Source organism: Equus caballus, chromosome 16, assembly GCF_041296265.1.
Source record: "Equus caballus isolate H_3958 breed thoroughbred chromosome 16, TB-T2T, whole genome shotgun sequence".
In the NCBI taxonomy this organism is placed as follows: Eukaryota; Metazoa; Chordata; class Mammalia; order Perissodactyla; family Equidae; genus Equus; species Equus caballus.
Window position 1 is genome coordinate 12,487,088 of NC_091699.1, and position 15,297 is coordinate 12,502,384.

A 15,297-nucleotide genomic window follows, 5' to 3' on the forward strand; every position below is an offset into this window, starting at 1 on the left:
ATTTTCTTCCTGTGAATGTATACTTAGTACCTTCCTTTAATGAAATCAAATGAAAAAATATGGTGTAAGAATTTAACTGTGGAGGGGACTGGACGTTCTTGGCTCATTTGACCTGCGGGCCCTCTCCTAGTAAACACTCAGTGATGGGAAGCTAGAGATCATTTCCTGGGCATCATGAGACTAGCTGTATTTTTCAAAAGTTTAATGGCAACGCATGAAGAACCTGGTGCATCCAATTCCAGAGTAAGGTTTATTTGCCATGTGACGCTGGATATGTAAAGTGCTGCCCTTATTTTTAAGTAACTTGTCATTTCTATAATTTAGTAAACTTTGAAGTAGAACATACATGCAGAAAAGTGTGCAAATGAGTGAACAACTTGGAGAATTTTCATAAACTCAAAAGCCGCCGTTTGCCTCCTTCAGGTCAGTATCACTCCCTCCTAGGGTAATGAATCTGCCGATTTTTAACACTATAGTTTAATTTTGCCTGATTTGGACTTCGTATAAATGGAATCATACACTATGTACTCCTCTCTATCTGTTAGTGTGTGTGTGTGTGTGTGTGAGGAAGATTGGCCCTGAGCTAACATCTCTTGCCAGTCTTCCTCTTTTTGCTTGAAGAAGATTGTCGCCGAGCTAACATCTGTGCCAGTCTTGCTGTATTTTACGTGGGATGCCGCCACAGACGCTTGACTAACAGTGCCAGGTCCATGCCCAGGATCCGGGCCCGTGAGCTCTAGGCTGCTGAAGTGGAGCATGTGAACTTAACTGCTATCCCACTGGGCTGGCCCCTGTTATCTGGTTTCTTTGACTCAGTGTTTGTGAGATTTTGTGTTGAGTGCAGTTGTAACTCCATTTTCATTGCTTTCTAGTATTCCATAATGTGATATAATTTATTTATTAACTTACCATTGGGCATTTGGGTAGCTTGTAGTTTATGGCTGTTACAGGTAATGCTGCATGAATATTCTTGTGTCTGTCTTTTAATGAATATATGTACACATTTCCGTTAGGTTAATACCAAAGAATGGAAAGGCTGACTTTTGGGGTATGTATCTGCATTCTTCTGCTAGGGCTGCTGTAACAAATACCACAGAATGAGTGACTTAACAGAAATTTATTTTCTCATAATACTGGAGGCTGCAAATCTGAGATTGAGGTGTGAGTAGGGTTGATTTCTTTAGAGGCGTCTTTCTTGGCTTGTAGGTGGCTTTTTCTCTGTGTCCTCACGTGGTCTGTCTTCTCTATGAGTCTGCATCGTAATTGCCTCTTCTTAGAAGAACATCAGTCTTATTGATTAGGGCCCACCCTCAAAGCCTCATTTAACATTAGTCACCTCTTTAAAGGCCTCATCTCCAAATACCGTCATATTCTGAGGCACTGGGGGTTAGGGCTTCAGCGTATGAATTTGGGGTGACACAATTCAGCCCATAGCAGTATCTGTTACACTTTGGTAGATACTGCCAGCTTTCCAGAGTTGTACCAGTTTACGCTCCCACCAGGAGTGTATGAGAGTTCCAAATATTCCACATTTTTTGCTAACACTTGTTATTTTCTTTCTTTTTCATTTTTGCCACTTTGGTGGGAGCCTGTTTGTTTATGGCCCCATGTACCACATACGCAATCCTTGAGGGGGTGAATAGGGTGTTTCTGGAGCAGTATGTGTTTGAGACTACCTCTTGTAAATACTTCTTAAATCCACTGGGTTAGTAAAGCAGAATGGCGTCAGTCTGATGAGCAGATCTCCATCCGTAGTTGCCCTTGAGGATTAGATTTTGCATTTATAATCTGGACTCATTCCTGGTGGTGGAATTGGCCCACAAGTGTCATCTGTGGAGTATAAATCTGGGCATAGTAGACAGTGCTTTCATTCAAACTCCTCTTTGGTTTGACATTTGAGTCCTTAAAATATTGGATTCCACCATACACATACTAGAAGTAGGTCTATTTTGCCTGTTCTTAGTGACCATTTAGATATTAGTTGGTGTTTGGCTAACAGCTTTCTGGCAGAGTGATCCTGAGCTTTGTACATCCACTGTAGACCTTAGTTTGGTTGAAATAATATTACATGACTTTGCCATTCCCCCCCTCTAAGCTCCTTAAGGGCAAGGATGAATCATTATTCTAGGATGGATTTTGAAATATTACTTAGTAAACTTAAAAAAAGATTTTAGTTGTAACTTTGCACAGTAAATTACTATTTGTAGTATGTAAGTTATGCTTCTGGGCCAGTGATTAATATGTATAGCTTTACTGAATAATAAACTGTGGGTTCTGTGTTCATTTGACAGATTTTTCTTGTCTACTATAAGAAAACAGTTGGTAGCTGGGGCGAGTATAGAATCAAGAGCACTGGAGGTTTAGACATATAGTTGTGTGTCGCTTAACAAGGGGACTACATTCTGAGAAATGTGTCATTAGGAGATTTTGTCGTCGTGTGAACATCACAGAGTGCACTTACACAAACCTGGATGGTACAGCCTACTACACACCTAGGCTGTGTGCTACTAATCTTACGGGACCACCATTGTATATGCGGTCTGTCATTGACCAAAAACATCATTATATGGTGCATGACTGTAATTGTAAAAAGACAGATGAGAGTTATAAAAATAGCTTAAAGAAAATGCTAGAAGTGTTCAATGGCTGGGCTAAGTGGGTGCCGAGTAGATTTTTGAATAAATTGATATGCAGGGGAGATTTGGGGAAGCTATTATAGTTGGAGGCAATGGCATAAGCAAGTGAATGAAAGTAGGGAAATGGTAAGGCAGATGGAGGGACTGCAGGATCCGATTTGGGAAAACTGTATGAAGGCCAGACTGGGAGAGGGGGAGCTCTCCAATGCCATGTTGAAGGGTTTATGTTTAACATTGTGATACTTCACTGGATCATGCTAGGATAGGGCGTAATCCTCTCACTTGAACCTCACAACCCTGTTGAGTAAGGCAGATGATGCTCCAATTATGGTTGAGGAATGACTTTGATGTTATAATTTACTTAGACAGTAAGAGATTAGTGGGGCTAGGACTGAAATACAAATGTTGTGCTTGAACCTTCAAAGAGGTGCTTCGTCAGAAGTGCCTTTAACACAGGTTAAAAGTAGGAGCTGGTTTGGTGGGATGGGGGGTGGAGAAAGAGAACAGTTTGGTTTTCCTTTTCAGCCAGCCAGCCCATTGTGGGTTCCTCTTAGCAATTTATGGGCAATCTATTTTACTGGGTAAATATCTGAGATAATCTAAGGTTGGTAGCAGAAGCTTTGAGCTATTGAAAATAGTTCTATGTAACTGCCTGCTTTACTAGCTATCTGCTTTCCAGGCTGTCTTACCAAAAAAAAATAAAGGCACCATCTTCCTGGTCTCTTCGTAAAGACTCTTAGCTCTTGGTTTGGCACCTGCGTTTAAAAAGCTTGAGAACAGGGGAGCATCATATTCAAGAATCTGTTGATCTAGGCTGCAAAGTCCCCTTGACAAGAATTGCTTTCCAAAGAACTTGCTTCTTTGTGAAAGTTGCCTTAGTTTTTTTCCCTCTTCACATGAATGTGATACCTGGGACGAAGCATATATATAAACAATTAGTTTACATTTTATAGAGCTCAACTGTTACCTTGTTTAAGCTTCACTTCAAAGTTCAAACTGAGCAGCATTTGGCCTGTCACCATCTTTTTTCAGATGAGGAAACAGCCTGAAAGGACGTACTCAGTATCATGGAGCCCCTGAATAGTGGGACCAGCACTAGCACTGCAAGTCCATGTTTCTTTAATTCTAATAGTGATGAGAAGAATGGCATCTTCTATGGAAGAAAGCCTTTAAAAAATTTTTTTTTAAGATTTTATTTTATTTCATTTTATTTTATTTTTCCTTTTTCTCCCCAAAGCCCCCCGGTACATAGTGGTATATTCTTCGTTGTGGGTCCTTCAAGTTGTGGCATGTGGGATGCTGCCCCAGCGTGGCCTGATGAGCAGTGCCATGTCCGTGCCCAGGATTCGAACCAACGAAACACTGGGCTGCGGAGCGCACGAACTTAACCGCTGGGCCACGGGGCCAGCCCACCTTTTTAAATTTTATTGTTCAGTTTTATTTTAAAGAAGGATGCTTTGACCTCTTCTGTTTCTTTTGAAATGTAAATTTCCAGGTAGTGAATTTTCAAGCAGTATCAGACTGAATAGGCTAGGTTATTCTGTAGTAACAAATAATTCAAAATAGCCGAAAACAACATAGGTTCATTTTCTGCTCATGCAGCATGTTCAGCATAGGTTTTCCAGGGGCTCTGCATCATTCTTACTCTAGCTGAAGGAGCAGCATTGAAAGGGAATATTGCTGGCTCTCTTGGCAAAGGGGAAAAGAACTATTGGAGGGTCTTGCTCCTGCAGTTAAATATTCCAGACCAGAAATGACATGTCACTTCTGCTTCCAACTCACTGGTCACAATGAGTCACACCACACAAGAGACCAAGAAATGTGGCTCTGCCGTGGACTTAGAAAGTGCAGAGTTGGAAATACTTGGAAGATGGGGGTAGTTTTACACTGGCTTGCTTTAACAGGTAATAGCTGTTGGGGGAAAGAATGCCTCATTTGTAGATTCTTGTTCCAAGGAAGCTGGTAATTTAAATTCTAAAAAGAATACCAAGTTGCCCATCATATTGACTCACAAATCACCTTCCTATCCTGAGAAATCTATTTCTTTTAAATGATAAATGTGGTAACCTCAATTCATGTGCCTTGAAATGTCCTTTGCATTGAGTAGATAATGAAAGACACGATTGAGTCTGAGCCCTCCCTTGCCTTCCACGTTTTTCAGTGTTGGAATCCTGTAGACTCCCTAGATGTCTTTTTATTGCTACCTCACCCCCAGCGGACACAGATCTTTCTTGTCAAGTGTCAGCAGATACTGTAGTCTTAAAGTACTTCTTAGGTCCTTTTCCTTCCCTATCCACAGAACCGTATGTTTTTTTAATTGCCCTTGGTTGTGGTCTTCCACAGACTGTCCCCAGCTTGTCTTCCTTGCTTTGTCCTTCTTCTGATGCAGACTGCGTGTTGCCCTGAGTTGCTTTACCACACTTTGTTCCCTGCTTCCTTCAACTTGGTTCCTGCCATTTCCCTTCATTTCGGTCTTCTGCTGTTGACATCCTGCCTGTCTCAGGTACTACCAGCTCCATCTTCAAAACTTTTCCTGGCCATCTCAGCCCATGCTGTTCGCACCTTTCACTGAGTCACTTCTCTTACCAACCCCAGGAGAGGGTCTTCAAGGTAGATGCTAGACTGATTTATCTGTTTTCCCCCAAAATTGAACCATTTAAAGAGAGAACTAAAAATATATTCCCCAAATGGCTTTTGATAGATACATATACACAACATCTGTTATATTCTCAGGCTGAAAAAAGAAATATCTGTAAATTCCTCACATTGTCTGAAATCAGTGCATCAGAAGATAGGATCGTAGAGGTTTCCTTAAGCAGGGTCACAGTATGGCTCTCAAGTGAGTGTCTAAGCTTCAGTTTCCGCTTCTGAAAAATGAGAATAGTGGATTAGCTGTCCTCAAGATTCTTTCATCTTTTGACTTTTTTTGGCTCTTGGTCATATTGCAGTGGCTTTTGCAATATCCTAACTGGCAAGATGACACCATCAAAAACTTATAGGACCCTTTCAGCCATTTCAGAAGCTATCACCTACATGGAGCCCTGCTCATTCACTTCTTTATGAGGGGCAAGGGTGACCTCACTCCTAAGTGGCTAGATATTTCCTAAAGTGGACTTGTTTCTAAATTACAGAAGCAGTATAGAAGTTTTAAAGTGAATAGTTCTCTATCATTCTTCTGGATAATTTGGTGACTGTACTTTCAAACTTTTATTGTATTTTTTTTGGTGAGGCGGATTGTCTCTGAGCTAACATCTGTGCCAATCTTCCTCTATTTTGTATGTGGGACACCACCACAGCATGGCTTGATGAGCAATGTGTAGGTCCACACCTGGGATCCAAACCTGCGAACCTCAGGCTGCCAAAGCTGAGTGGGTGAACTTAACCACTACACCACAGGGCCAGCTACTAGACTTAGATCTTTACATTTAAATGGAATCATATAGTACATACTGTTCTGTAACTTGCTTTTAAAAAATTCGCTGTATATACTAGACACTATTTTTTTTGGTATATGCTGTTTTTAATGGCTGTGTAAATTGTGTTTACCATAGTTTAATCATCCTCTAAATGAACATTTTGGTTACTTCCAACTTTTCTTTTTAAGAAAATTATTTAATGTTCATCTTTGTCCTCTTATCTGACCATTTTCTTAAGATTTAGTGCTTAAAATTTGGTATTCATTACCTTCCTGCCTCCAGGAAGGCTGTGTACTTAACATTTGTAGTTTAAGGATCCTGTTTATTTAGTTGCCAATGTCAATTTTCTTAATTGTTGCCAGTTTAACTAGTGGGAAAAATTTAAATGATGCCTCATTGTTTAACATTTCAATTTCTTTGATAAATAGGTTAAGCTTTTTTGTTTTTTTGAGGAAGATTAGCCCTGAGCTAACTGCTGCCAATCCTCCTCTTTTTGCTGAGGAAGACTGGCCCTGAGCTAACATCCATGCCCATCTTCCTCCACGTTATATGTGGGACGCCTGCCACAGCATGACGTGCCAAGTGGTACCATGTCTGCACCCGGGATCCAAACCATGTCTGAACCCCGGGCCGCCAAAGTGGAATGTGTGCACTTAACCACTGTGCCACCGGCCGGCCCCTAGATTAAGTTTATTTTTCTTTTGTGAATTGTCTCTTGTTCTCTAAAGCCTAAGTGGCTTTTTTTTCACCTAAACTTTTTATATAGCAAGAATATTGACCCTTTTTCATGTTGTAAATGTTCCTGGCTGTTTTCCTTTTTTCTGTTGACTTGGTTTGATTGATGATGTTTTTTTGTTTTTGTTTTGAGGAAGATTAGCCTCTTTTTGCTGAGGAACACTGGCCCTGAGCTAACATCCGTGCCCATCTTCCTCTATATGTGGGACGCCTACCACAGCATGGCTTGCCAAGCGGTGCCATGTCCGCACCCGGGATCCGAACCAGCAAACCCACAGGCTGCCAAAGCGGAACGTGCACACTTAACCGCTGTGCCACCGGGCCGGCCCCTGATGGTGTGTTTTTGTAGTATAGTTTTTCTGTAGTCACATCTGTCAGTCTGTTTTGTTTTGTTTTCTGGATTTCAAATTATACTTAGGTCTTCCCCATCCCTAGGTCAATAAAGACAATGTTTTTTTCTAATACTGAGCACATTTGGAATTCTTCTGTATGATGTGATGTTAGAATCTTTTTCCAAATGCATAGTTGTCCCAGTATTTCATTGTATTGTCATCCTTTCCTCACTGATTATTTTTTTTTATCACACATTAATTTCCCACCTACATGTGTCTTTTTTAACTCTTCTGTTCCATTCTTTGTTTCTGGGATAGTACCACTTTCTTATTTGCTTCTGCTTCATAATGCATTTTGATAAGCTAGGCACTTTTCCATCTTTCATAGAACTCTGTTGAAGTTAGGCTCAAGTACATGTTTGCTTCTGATTAAATTGGTACTCTTTCTACCCCTTGTCCCTGGTCCCTTAATCAGTTTGTCTGGCCGACTCATTCATCAAGAAATTTAGAGAAAGCCTTTCCTAAAGTGCTCTGGCAGAGGAAGAAGCTAGAACCCCCTCCCGCCCTCCCTCCCCATTGTAGAAGGGACAAATACTGTGTAAGTGCTTATTCAGGCAGTGGATTTTATTGAGCACCTACCGTGTTCCAAGCCTCGAGCAAGGCAGTAGCTGTACAAACAGTAGGAAACCCAGTTCCTGACCCCCAAGGAGCCTCGGGTATGGTGGGGCAATGGTACATAATTTTAATCCTTGTATCCCTACTGCCTTATGTAATGGATTGAAAAATTACTTTGGAAAGCAAGTATTAGGTTTCAAATTATTTTCATGAAGATTTTAAGTATTTTGTGTTTTGCTTCCAGTGGTGCTTGAACATACACAGTTGCTTCACAATCTGCACTCTAAGTGGATTTTTTTTTTTTAAAGATTGGCACCTGGGCTAACAACTGTTGCCAATCTTTTTTTTATTCTTCTCCCCAAGGTCCCCCAGTACATAGTTGTAGATTCTAGTTGTGAGTGCCTCTGGTTGTGGCTTGTGGGACGCTGCCTCAGCGTGGCCTAATGAGTGGTGCCATGTCCTCGCCCAGGATCTGAATCGGTGAAACCCTGGGCCGCAGAAGCAGAGCGCGTGAGCTTAACCACTCAGTTACGGGGCCGGCCCCAGGTGGATTTTTACTGTTAACTGTTCTTGTCTAACTTTGACAAATTAGATTTCTTTGTCATTCCTGGTGGAGGGTTGTTAATAGAAGATTTCATAGGAATGTCCCAGGCTTGGCGTCCATTAAAAATGTTTCTTTTCTTTTTATTAATAGTAACAGATAAAGAGAGGATTAGTTAATTTTCATAGATAAAGAGTAGACCATGAGGTCAGTCTTTATTTTCAGGGCTTTTGAAGGAACATTAGCAGTCTGAATTGGGAAAAACCGTTGCCTTTTAAACAGGGAAAAAGTACACTGCAGCCAATACTTCCTTTTTTTTTCTCTTGCTTGTTATCTCCTAAAGGTATAGCTAATCATGTCTGCATGTTGTTTTGTGACGTCTTGTCTACATGTGGCTGATCAGCTGCCCTTGGCAAGTAGCAGCCTTCTGCGGCTTACAGTTCTGTGAGCACATAAAATCATGTGGATTGTAGAGCACCCACGATCTCCCGGGGGTAGGGGGTAGGGAGGGAGTGCTGTCCCTGTGAAGGGTGGAACCTTGGGACCAGGATTCTCTTAGGAGAGGTGAGGCAGTATGAGAGAGATTCCCCTTGTGTGTTGGGGGGGCGGGGTGGTGAGGAGTAACTTGTGTTGGCCAGCCCTGTAATGTACCCCTTCTCTGGGCTGATGGTGTACACAGTTATGAGTAACTTCACCTGTGGTTGTTCACAGGCCAAAATCAAACAGTGCATGTAAGAATCTGAGACGTGAGTTGGTTTTTCTCTTTCCCACTGCTGTGGTAGAGAACACCAGGTTCTACCCCTGGTGACACAGGGAAGTGGAAGTGTAGTCAGTCAGATGTGCAAGCACCCAAAGGGTGCATTGTGCTGGCTGCTATGGTAGGGAAATGCCAAAGGAGTGAGATAGTTCTTGTCCTAGAGGAATTCTTTTGTTTGGCTATGTGACACATGAAGAGCCACCTACAAAAGGGGATGATGTAGTATGAAAAAAGATTTGATAGTAGGCTTCTAGATAAGTATTCATTTTTCATTGTGAATAGGTAACAATATACTTGATAAATCAAGTATAAAAAGGAAACCTTGAAAACAAATCTTTGTCCCACCTTACCTAGAGACAGTGGTCAACCCTATAAAATTGCTTGGTTTTGACCTGCAAAAATGACATCTTCATAGGATTCAACCTAATAAACACAATGGGAGCATAGCTTGTTCTGTATCCTACTTTAAAAAAAAAAAATCTACATTTTAGAATGTTCACTAATAATGCATGTAAGTCTGCCTGGTATGTATTTATGTGTTTTGAAGGAGGGGCAGGGGTTTTTTCCCCACGTGGGTTTTCTTGGCTGAGAGAGATGCATCAAAGGGAGAGAAGTGGACCTGTGATCTCCCAAATATGTTGAAGTAGCAGGACCTGGAAGCAGGCTGTCTAGGTTCTTGGCAGTGATTGATTTTAGACAATTGATTTGAGATGGTGATAGGCCTTGAAAATGATAGAAAAGAATTGCGACTGAATACATACAATAAGAAAGCTAGCATGGTGTGCGGTACTACTCAAATGATTTCAAGTATGGTGGGCTTTGCATTTTCCAGGTATGTTATTATTCAGTAGCCCAGATAGGAAGTACTGTGATGTGGCTGAAAGGAAATAGTTTTGTGGTACTCTCATTTTCACATTAACCACATTTTCTCATGATAATATATCCATATTTGCATATTTAAAAGGAAATGACAAGAAAATATGAGGGAGCTCATTCTGGTTGAAAGGATTTGCAACTAAAGTAGCATGAGTCTGATGTATGGTTGTGATTATAAAAGCAAGGAAGCCTATTTGACAGGCTTTGAACAGATGGGGAGTGGGCATGGGCAAGTACAGCAGAGTCAGTGAAAGGGGAAGCAGGGCTAACTGCTCCTGAAAAAAGAGTTAACCGAAGATGCCTGGGCAGTTCTGGCATGGTGTGGTACCCTGGTCTGTATCAATTTCTGGTGATACAGAATAGAGGTTCTCAACTTCCCCTGTTGCTGCTCACCAATGATCACGTCATATTCAATGCCACTGAGTGGTCAGTTGTTGATGAAGTTTGGCTGTTGTTGGAGGTACAACTTGTTTGATGGGAATTGCTGACTGTTAGAACATCAGTTTCCCAAACATTGTAACTCCTGGCTTACCCTGCTAATACAAATTAATTTCCTCAAAAAAGGCATGTTTTAGAGAAGGTTTCTGGAGTGAGAGCTAAGTACCTTCCCTGCATGGAGCGTTCTTTGTATCCTTTCTTATGTATTCTTCCAGAAAGATGCTTCTATTAAGACAAAAGAAGCTAAGTATTTTAGCAAATATTTAAGTTTCTAATGTGTGCTGGGCACAGAGTAATTATAAGTATTAACTCCAGGGGCCAGCCTCGTGGCTGAGTGGTTAAGTTTGCACGCTCTGCTTTGGTGCCCAGGGTTTTGCCAGTTCACATCCTGGGCACCGACACGGCACCGCTCATCAAGCCATGCTGAGGTGGCATCCCACATAGCACAGTCAGAGGCACTCACAACTAGAATATCCAACTGTGTACTGGGGGGGCTTTGGGGAGAAGGAAAAAAAAAGAAAGATTGGCAACAGTTGTTAGCTCAGGTGCCAATCTTTAAAAAAAAAAAAAAGTATTAACTCCAGCTGCAGTTTCAGAGCCCTGGGCATTTGTTCCCAGAATAAAGATTCTTGAAGTAAATTCTATGTCATGCTCCTTGTCAGCCGCCTCTTAATATTACATTTCACTTCTAGTATTTTGAACATTGCTTAAACCCAAGAGTCACTAGTTTGATGTTTTGAGTCTGTGCTATTGTATTAGATTATCATTGTCTTCTCCTGCATACCGAATCCTTTCCTATGGTAGTCTTCTGTGGTTACAAGAGATTTAAGGAAGGAGTTACATTTAAGGAAAGAGTGACTCATCCTGATCCTTTACCAAAACTAGAAAACAAATCATACCTTATATCCAAAGAATATGCATGTACCTGGCATTTTCTGCTGAGAGGATTAGCAGAGATTCAAGGGCTTGAATGAGTTTGGTCAAGGTCTAAAAATTGGACTGGGTCACTGACATTTAAATTAGAAAAACTATAGACCGTAGTGATGTCATACAAAATGACAGAATAGGAAGCTTTAGCGGTCAGTCCCTCTACCAGGTCAACCATTGAGTTGGAAAAAGTGATTAGAATCAACCCTTTTCGAACTCTGGAACCTAACTGTATGGAGAAGTACTTCATGAAGGAATGGGCTGCTGGTCTTTCCTAAGTGAGTGGCATACTCACAAATGGACAATTCCAGCTCTCAACAAGCAACAGTCAGCAATCCCTAAGGAGTGGGAGAATCAGATTTCTGGAATACCATATTATAATACTCAGAATGTTCATTTCTCAACAAAAAAATTACAAAACATAGAAAGAAACAGGAAAATGTGGCCTATTCACAGGAAAAAAAGAATTTGACTGAAACCATCCCAGGAAAAGCTCAGACTTTGGAATTAGTAGTCAAAGATATTGAGGCCAGCCCCGTGGCCAAGTGGTTAAGTTTGCATGCTCCACTGCAGTGGCCCAGGGTTTCACTGGTTTGGATCCTAGGTGTGGACATGGCACCGCTCATCAAGTCATGCTGAGGTGGCATCCCACATGCCACAACTAGAAGGACCCATGAATAAAAATACACAACTGTGTACCAGGGGGCTTTGGGGAGAAAAAGGAAAAATTTTTAAAAATCTTAAAAAAAAAAAAAAATTTAAATCAGCTGCCCTAAATATATTCAAGAAGCTAAAAGAAATCATGGACTGAGAACTAAAGGAAATTGGGAATACAGTGTCTGAACAAAATGAGAATATCAAGAAAGAGAAATTATAAAAAAGGAACCAAGTAAATTCTGCAACAGAAAAGTACACTAACTGAAATGAAAAATTTATTAGAGGGGTTTAGCAGCAGATGTAAGCAGAAGAAAAGATCAGGAAGCTGAAGGTAAGACAACTGAAATTATTCAGTCTGAAGAACAGAAAGAGGAAAGAATGAAGAAAGGTAAACACGGCCTGAGGGACCTGTGGGATACATTAAGCATGCCAAAATACACTTCATAGGAGTCCCAGAAGAATAGAGAGAGAGAGAGGAACAAGACATTTTAAAAATTTTGGTGGCCAAAAACTTCCTAATCCTGGTGAATCAACACATCTAAGAAGCTCAGTGAACTCCAAGGAGGATAAACTCTGAGATCCACACTAAGACACATTATATAGTCAAATTGTCAAAATCTAAAGAAATTGAAAGCAAGAAAAGCAACTTGTCATATGCAATGGATCCTAAATAAAATTTTAACAGCCAATTTCTCATCAGAAATCATGGAGGCCAGAAGGCTGTAAGGATGACATATTTAAAGTCCTGAAAGGAAAAAACTATCAACTGAGAATTTTGTATCCAACAGAACTATCCTTCAAAAATGAAAGAGAAATTAAGATATTTCCAGATGAACAAAAGCAGAGGAAATTCATTACCAGTACACCTGCCCTACAAGAAAAGGGAGTTGTTCAGGCTGAAATGAAAAGACATGACACTAACTCAGAGCCATAAGAAGAAATAATACTGATAAATGTAACTACATAGGTAAACATAAAAGATATTGTTGTTCTGTTGTGTCTTTGTGTGTGTGTGAGGAAGATCGGCTCTGAGCTAACATCTGTGCTAATCTTCCTATATTTTATGTTGGACGCCACCACAGCATGGCTTGATGAGTGGTGCATAGGTCCGTGCCTGGGATCCAAACCCCTGAACCCTGGGCTACTGAAGTGGAGCATATGAACTTAACCACTACACCACTGGGCTGGCCCCTTGTTTTGTCTTTTCTTACATGATTTAAAAGAAACATAAAAGTTATAAATTTATCTTAACAGGCACACAATGTATACAGATGTAATCTGTGATAACAGTGTAAAGAGGAGAAACAGAAATGTGTAAGAGCAGAGCGTGTACTATTGAAACTAAATGATATTATTCAAACTAGGTTATTATAAGTTTAAGATGTTAATTGTAATTCCCAAAGTAACCACTAAGAAAAGGATAAATATATGGAAGAGGAAAGAAGAGGGAATCAAAATGGTACATAAAAAATTCAACTTAAGGGCCGGCCCTGTGGCCGAGTGGTTGGGTTCGCGCGCTCTGCTTCTGTGGCCCGGGGTTTCGCTGGTTCAGATCCTGGGCGCAGACATGGTGCCACTCATCAGGCCATGCTGAGGTGGCATCCCACGTGCCACAACTAGAAGGACCCACAACTAAAAATACACAACTATGTACTGGGGGGTTTTGGGGAGAAAAAGGGGAAAAAAAATTCAACATAATACAAAAAACATCAATAAAGGAGGATTTGAAGAAAAAAAATGTACAAAAAAATTGATAAATGGCAGAAGTAAATCCTTCCTTATCAATAATTACATTAAGTGTGAATGGGTTAAACTCTCCTATTATAGCTTGGACTAATGAGGAAAATAAGCAGCCGCCACTGGCCAGCCAGCCAAGGCCCAAAGCTCACAAAAGAGGAGAAAGTCTCGTTAGCAGAGTGTTCTATTATCAGAGCCGACTGCTTTCCAGGCCATGAGCTGGGGGGATGTTTAAGTTTGGAGACACAGAGCAAAATGCACCAATGGGAAATGGTCCCAGAACTCCCCACTCCCCAGCCTTACTCCCCACCTCTCTCTTGGATGTCCCTAACACTCCAGCTTCCTTCTGTCTGGAATGCCTCCTCTCCATTTCTTGCGGTCAGAGCCATGCGCCCTGGGGCCCTGTTAGACGGTGCCTCCTTCAGGATGCTGTCCTGATAGTGCCAGCAGCAGGTGAGCATGTGCTGTGCTGTGAATGTCCTTCTTTTGTACCTCTGAGCAGGTGACTGTGCTATAGTTAGGTCCCTATCTTGTCTTCCAAGCTGGACCATGCTCTTCCAGCAGGATCTATGTCTGATTCACCTCAGGGAGCCCAATGGAGTTTGGCCAAGTGCCCAGCATATGGGCTTCCCAGAGAGTAAACCTCATGGGCACAGTATCCGTGGGAAACTGAAGAATTCAATGTGAGTAAAGTGCAAGGAGTAGGTGGGAGGGAAAAGGTCTGCAGGGGGACAGGTCACAGAGGGTCCCAAAAGCCCAGTAGGGAACTGGGACTTCCTCTGAAGAGAATGAGAGCATTAGCCTAGGTCAGGATCATCAATATTATTGTCTTCTACTTCCACATCTTGACCCACTGGAAGGTCTTCAGGGGCAATAACACGCATGGAGCTGTCCTCTCCTACGATAACAGTACCTTCTCTTGGAATACCTACTGAAGGACCTACCTGCAGCTCTTCTTGAGGAGGTGTCACAATTTTCAGAAATACGTCCATAGTGGTTTGCCTGGTTTCTTTTTTTCATCACAGGTTTGCTTGATCTATATCTTGCTTCCATCTCTGAGTGTGTGGCTAGACTCCCTGTGCAGAAGGTGCAGTGGCAGAGCCCCTAAGATCCTCCACAGTATGAGGACTGCTCTCTTCTGGCTCCATGCCTTGCTTTGCTAGAGAAAGAGTTCTGTTTTGCTTGGGATGAGGAAGCATTTGATCAATGGCTACTACATACCCCGTCTTCTAATTTTGTGTTCTTGTTCCCGTCATACAAAATGTTCCCAGTTTTCAGGTCCTTGTTTGATTTTTGCCTTCTTCCTTCCCTTTTTAGCCTGTGTTTCCTCTCTTACCTCTTAAATTTCTCAGGAGAGGTAAATTTGTGTCACATGGTTGAGCACTTAATCCATAGTCATCAGTCCTTTAGTATGTTTAAGCTCCCATGTTTTAGAGTTGTAGTCCAGCACAGGTGTCCTGGCCGAGGCACACTGGTATCCTGAGGGCTGTGTTTGTTTATTGTAGATGCTCGTTTCTTGATTAGACTCTTGCTGCTGTTTCTCCTATTTTTAAATGTTAAGAAATGTTAATTTTGAGTTCTATATCTGATGGAAAATTCCCTCAGTCGTGGATGGGGCTCATCTCAACAA

At 41.5% G+C, this 15,297-nt stretch overlaps 1 protein-coding gene across 2 annotated transcripts in view; it reads left to right on the forward strand.

The window, feature by feature from the left end:
* RAB7A (RAB7A, member RAS oncogene family) overlaps positions 1-15,297 on the forward strand; it is a 53,460-nt gene that overhangs the window by 5,286 nt on the left and 32,877 nt on the right. The window contains exon 2 of one of the 2 annotated variants that reach the window (XM_070237161.1): positions 325-423. The exons of the other annotated variant lie outside the window; for it this stretch is intronic. The gene's annotated coding sequence lies outside the window, so the exon portion shown is untranslated. The remainder of the gene's footprint in view (positions 1-324; positions 424-15,297) is intronic. 2 annotated transcript variants of the gene reach the window in all.